The following is a 5880-nucleotide window of genomic DNA, read 5'->3' as shown; positions in this document are numbered from 1 at the left end:
ATGCACATACATATCTTATAAAAATTCCGTGAAATGTTCACTAAAAGTGCTTACGGGAATCACAAAGTTTTAACATGAGGAACATTGGGCGACAAGCTTATAGGAAGATTAAAGACGATTCATTCATTAGGCTTCCGGTGTAATCGACAGGCTTCGATTTAACCGATCTAACCGCCCATTAACTAACTTCTGCGGGTGTCGCGAGTAAAAACGTTCAGTTATCGAATTACATCGCGTTTTCTACACTTACCCTGCCTGTATGAATACCGTCGTTGCAAATCACTGTCCCACCTCTCCGCACGGCACTAGGAATCACAGTTCACGAGAAAAGATACACACGACAGACGACACGTAGTTGCGAGCGATCATTCGGGCGGGGAATTTCCTCCTACCGTCGGAAATTCCCCGGAATCACTTCCGGAACTCCCTCGAACGATCCCGCACTATTCTTCTGGGCCAAGAGAAGGCGCGTTCACGACAACGAAGGCGACGACGACGACAATGATAATCCTCAAGCCAAATACACTCACACGTTCTGTGTTGCGCATGTGTACACACACACACACACACACACACACACACACACACACACACACACACACACACACACACACATATATATGTATATATATACATACATACATACATACATACATATATATGTATTTATCTCCCTCTTTTTCTCAGTCAAATTCACCTTTCTTTCCTGCTGTCTTCACTTCCTTTCAAATATTCTCGTTCATGCACTCGCTGTTCTTCTCGATGACCTTTTTAGCTCTTTCGTTCACCTTACAAATCTCCTCCTTTCAAACATCCTCANCTCTCTCTCTCTCTCTCTCTCTCTCTCTCTCTCTCTCTCTCTCTCGCTCCCTCCCTCCTTCCCTCCTCACTTCCTCTCTTATTTTCTCCTTTTTACTACCTTTTTCTGCAACTAGGATAAAATGATATGTATTTGTTCACAACGGCGGTTCCCGAAACTGCGGGATCGCATTCGTGTTTCCACGCGATCACTACCGACGATCGAATGCGTCTGATTTCACCCAGCCGCCCCCGTAATATCTGTCCGTCGTAGGTAGACCTTTCTCCCTTCCTGCGGCTATGGTATATGAGTGTATTCTTTTTCCTCTCTCTCTCTCTCTCTCTCTTTCTCTCTATCGTCTCGCAAAGACCCCGTTGCACGCTACGAGCAACTTTACTCGCTATTTTATTTATTTGCCTAAAACTAACGAATAATATACTCTCAGCGCGCACGACTATTTCTATACACGTACGGTTCTACCCCGCTATACTACCCCGAGTCACATTTTAGTACGATGCACGGGTGGCGGCACGACCGTGGAGTTACACTCTGCCTCTCGCGCTACCTCCCTCTTGCGCCCAGTCGACCGCGATGTTCTCCTACCTCGGCTGCCGGGGTATCATCCCCACTTGGGAGTACCTCACCCCTGACGCGGTACCTGCCGGACAGTGGCGGTTCCAGCAGGGGTAAAAAGGACTAAGCTATTTTTCTATGATTATATCGTTTTGTGTTATCTCCATTTCGAGAAACAAAATAATCGAAATGTGAATCTTTTTTGTAATATCTCTGTACTCTTTTTGTTATTAACTTAATCGTTTAATCCGGCTTATTTAATTCACTCTATCAGGAATAATTAAACAAGTAATAAAGAACATTTTTTGAATAGAAATCGTTCTCAATGGAAAAGAGGAAGAAATAAAAGATATTGAAGATAATGAATAAAAGATAATGAAGAAATTAAAGAGACGAAAAGAACATGGTTGACTCTATGCTGGTATTAATCTAAAATATAGAGCTTAATAGGATTTATTTTATTCTACATCGGAAATTATATAAAAAAATTCTAAAGAGCACTTTGATTGAGAAATGTTTTTAATAATAAAAAAGAGAAAGAAAGGAATTATAAGGAAATTAACGAGGGAATTAGGAAGATGAGAAGAACGTGGTTAATATATATATAAATATATAATAACTGTAATATTAATCGCTACAACTGTCATTTCAATGTACATTCTCAGCGCTACAGGAACAACGCTGGCATCAGAAACATCTACAATTCCCTATCAAGTTTCCTTATTAAGATTTAAGATCGAGACGCTCTTCTAATTCTTCATTCGGCAAATCACAGTGGCAGAATTACCGCATGATTGCGTGTCGCAAAAATTGCCAATTTGTTCAGTGTATCATAAAAAAACGTAAGGATTGTCTATTTAATTCTTACGACGTGCGGCCGTTTACGTTGACGAATTTTATGACACCTTGTGCGAGCAAACGATGCACTACGAATTCGCCAAAATCTCATTCGATATCCACCGATACAGTAAGTTGATGGGATACTTCTGCCGCTTGAGACACTACTGATATTACAGCGAACCAATCCTTGCCAAACAAGACGCAGTAACGTATTCTGAACGAAAGCAATATCGCTTTAATGAGAAAACGCGAGATCGCGATTTTATTTCTACGAGCTCACTAATGCAAAATAACATTGATTGATTAATATTAAATTAGTATTATATTTTCAATTCTCCCAAGACAAAATACACAAATTCTAAATGGATTGAAGAATGTCTTGCTTAAATCACTTTTATCATTATACAGGAAACGCCTCGATGGGTATTGAGTCGAAAGTTCCATTTATAAAACCGCCGCGACACAACTCATAGCGCCGCACAAATTCGCAAACAAACTCGCGTTACCCGCGGCAATTCTTGCGAGCGTCGAGCAGCGCATGTCCTCCTACTTTTACCGGTCGATTAACGATAACGCCCACATTTGTCGTACGTCACTGATTACCACCTCTACGAAAAATTATATCGTTATCTTTCCCCGTTCTTCTGCTCCTCTCACACACCACCTCTATCGCATTGTAACTCCCCTACGGCGGCACATATGAGCTCAGTGGTAGCCGCAGACCACATTTAGTTTCTAAATGCTGGTGCCTAAAGTGACGTGTCTGACAGGGTAATAAGTGAATGGACAGGATTTGTCTCTATCCCATAGCAAGTGTTACGCCGGCAAATCATACATGCTGAAAGAAATAGAGAGAGAGAGAGAGAGAGAGAGAGAGAGAGAGACGGTTACGGCAGGATGGTGCGCGTCACGTAATAGCATGCAAAATTGCAAGGCGCTACGAAATTGCACAGGTTACCCGCGACAATGACGCTACGGCAGTTACAAGACACCAGCTGGTCTGGGCTCCGGACTATCATACTGGACTAGCTCGATTATTAGCCATTTATTTCCGTGTCATGAATCCTGTTATCTGCCATACATTTGAAGCTACTCCGTCGAGTCCGTCGAACGTCCAAATGAACCGAATAAACCGCAATCCGAAAAGGGAATCTTTTGAACGCGCCGAGCGGTTAATAATATTTTCGCTTTTAATGCGGCTGACTCGTCGCTCCACACAAACATTAGCGTATTAGGTAAACACTTACGATCGAGTGTCACGTCTATTTGATTCTTTTAAATATTATTAAGCTCGGCAGATATTTATGGTAGCAACGGACTTCACTAGCCTGAAGTAGAGAAAAAGAAAGGAAGAGTGCGAGAGAAAGAAGACCTGAACAGCAGCTCAAAAAATAAGCTTTAATTGTGATGATTTCGCATTTGCGAGACTACAAACTCTCTCTCCTTCAGTTCCCATCCATCCACCTAATCACGCAGCCATAGAAATCGATGAAGATCACGAAGATCATTGGCAACAGGAAGTCACGTATTCCGAAAGGATATACATCATAGGGTGATGGAGGCGCGGGTGCGCGGAAAGAGGGTTGCACGACAACTTTATACCCCTTCGCATCCCTTGGCCGCAAGCTTTTACGAGTTGGCGCCCCACCACACACCCACCACTCCACTTGCAGAGACCGAGAGATTCTCCTATTGACGTACCACCACCACCATCACCCTTCACCGCGGTATCTCTCGCCCGCTACTACCTACCGCCGCGAGCCTCTCCCCTCGTGTCGCGCGCTGCTCCCACGCGCACATAGCCATCTCGCGCGCGCGCACCCTTTTAGAGCTATAGAGTATTCTGACGTAATGCCACGTTACGTCAGACCACCCTCGGAAGCGGTGGCGGTGACGGTTGCAGTGGCTGCTGCAACGAACGAACGACTGAGCAGGCGGCTAATCTTCAGACGCACACCTGCACGAATGTCCTCCGCGACGGTCTCCACGGCGGTAAAAGCGACAGCGGTAGTGGTATTTCTTATTGCCGCAATTCGATATTTCTTTATAATCTCGACTCCACTTTCGCAATATCATACGAGTAATACGCGAAAAAGCGACAGCTTATTCGCTGAAGATAAACTATGGTCGACGATGGGAAACTCTTCGAGGATTGATTGGGGAATTTCAGCTTCTTTGTATACACAAATACATATAAACAGGCGTGCGCGCACGCACCACACACGCACGCACACGTACACATATATACGCACGCGTGTGTACATGCTTGTTGTTCTTTTTTCTATTTTTCTTATTTTTTATTAACAGCTCGATTTCGGGAGGACGCGTCGTAAAGTGCTTGACATCGGCGCACAATTGATCGATGGAATTTTTAATGCACTCGTGAAATTTGTAATAAGAAAGTGACAACATATTTTTCATTATTTATATGTAACTTGTGAACTAAATTTTTTTCGTCTTTTATTGAGGTTCATAAATGCCCCTTAAGTCTCACACCATTCCTTGATATCTTAAAAGCTTCGACGATTACTCTACATAGTTAACTGTGATAAAAACGATGCCACAATAGTCGTCAGTTTCCTGGAAACTGACTGTTTCCATGTAAAGCGGATATAGAAGAATCGATTTAATTATTTCTACGAACAATTTTAGAACGTTCATGTTAAAAGTGTTAATCGTGAGCTTGGCAAGGTCTACCGTAAACTAGAGTTCTGCGATTTGAAATCTCTTATTCCCAAAGGTAATGTGTTTTTAAATTGGAAATCAATAAAATACACTTTTGTACTTCCTGCAATTTATTTTGATGTTTGTTATCTTACTTTTTCTTTTAAGTATCAATACGAGAAAAAGTTACGAAAAGTAAAATTATAAACATGATAAATAAAATTTTCAATTTTTTGTAAATCAAGCTATTTTTTTATTTTCTTCAAATTTCTTTTTTTTAATGTAATTTCAAATCAGCCATAGCTTAAAATACAATTTTAAATTTCTTTATTTATCTTTATCCCACAAGAATTGAAAAAGTTTCTCCTCTTAGTTTTATGATATGTTGTATTATTTCGGAAATTATCCTCCGTTCTGAAAATATATAAATACAAATACATAATATGTGTTCCCCCTCCCCCTATTATACTCAAAACGAAAATTGCTTTTACATTAATATAAAAAATTAATAGAGAATTTCGAAAGGTAACATTATACAGGTTGATATCACAAATGCTTGCTCAGAGCTGTTTTTTTTCCATGTTGAGATTCAAAGATTAAAGAGTAAATAAGATAATGATATTATTATTTTTTCATAATTTGTACATTAATTTTTATTGACGTTGAAGATTTCGATTTCAAGAATTTATAGATCTAAAAGAAATGAGAAGGAAAAAGTTATAAATGTAAAAATGATTTTAAGATAATTGTAACATAATTGTAAGATAATTGTTAAGTATTCATATGTACTCCCTCTGATAAAAATTTAAACGTGAATTCAAGTTAATAATAAGTTAAACAAAATTAAAAAAGGCATTGCCTGATTGAAAATTAGATTTGTAGTTGATTAGGAACATTATTATAGATATTATATAGATATAAATCAGTATTTGCGAGACTTAGAACAAATTTTAAATTTCGATTCGAATAGAAAATAATATGAGAACCATAATATTAACTAACAC

General features: G+C 39.8%; 1 long non-coding RNA gene across 1 annotated transcript; it reads right to left on the bottom strand.

Annotated features, from left to right (window-relative positions):
• Positions 1-250: 250 nt before the first annotated feature.
• On the bottom strand, positions 251-1341 carry LOC106742694. Its single transcript, XR_001374288.1, has 2 exons — positions 698-1341; positions 251-451 (listed from the first exon to the last, which is right to left on the bottom strand). It is a non-coding gene; the product is annotated as an uncharacterized LOC106742694 (long non-coding RNA).
• Positions 1342-5880: the final 4539 nt, after the last annotated feature.

Source organism: Dinoponera quadriceps, unplaced genomic scaffold (genome assembly GCF_001313825.1).
Source record: "Dinoponera quadriceps isolate SergipeBrazil2010 unplaced genomic scaffold, ASM131382v1 scaffold698, whole genome shotgun sequence".
Taxonomy (NCBI): domain Eukaryota; kingdom Metazoa; phylum Arthropoda; class Insecta; order Hymenoptera; family Formicidae; genus Dinoponera; species Dinoponera quadriceps.
Note: the sequence above shows the minus strand (reverse complement) of the source record. Positions and strands in the feature narration are given on the sequence as shown.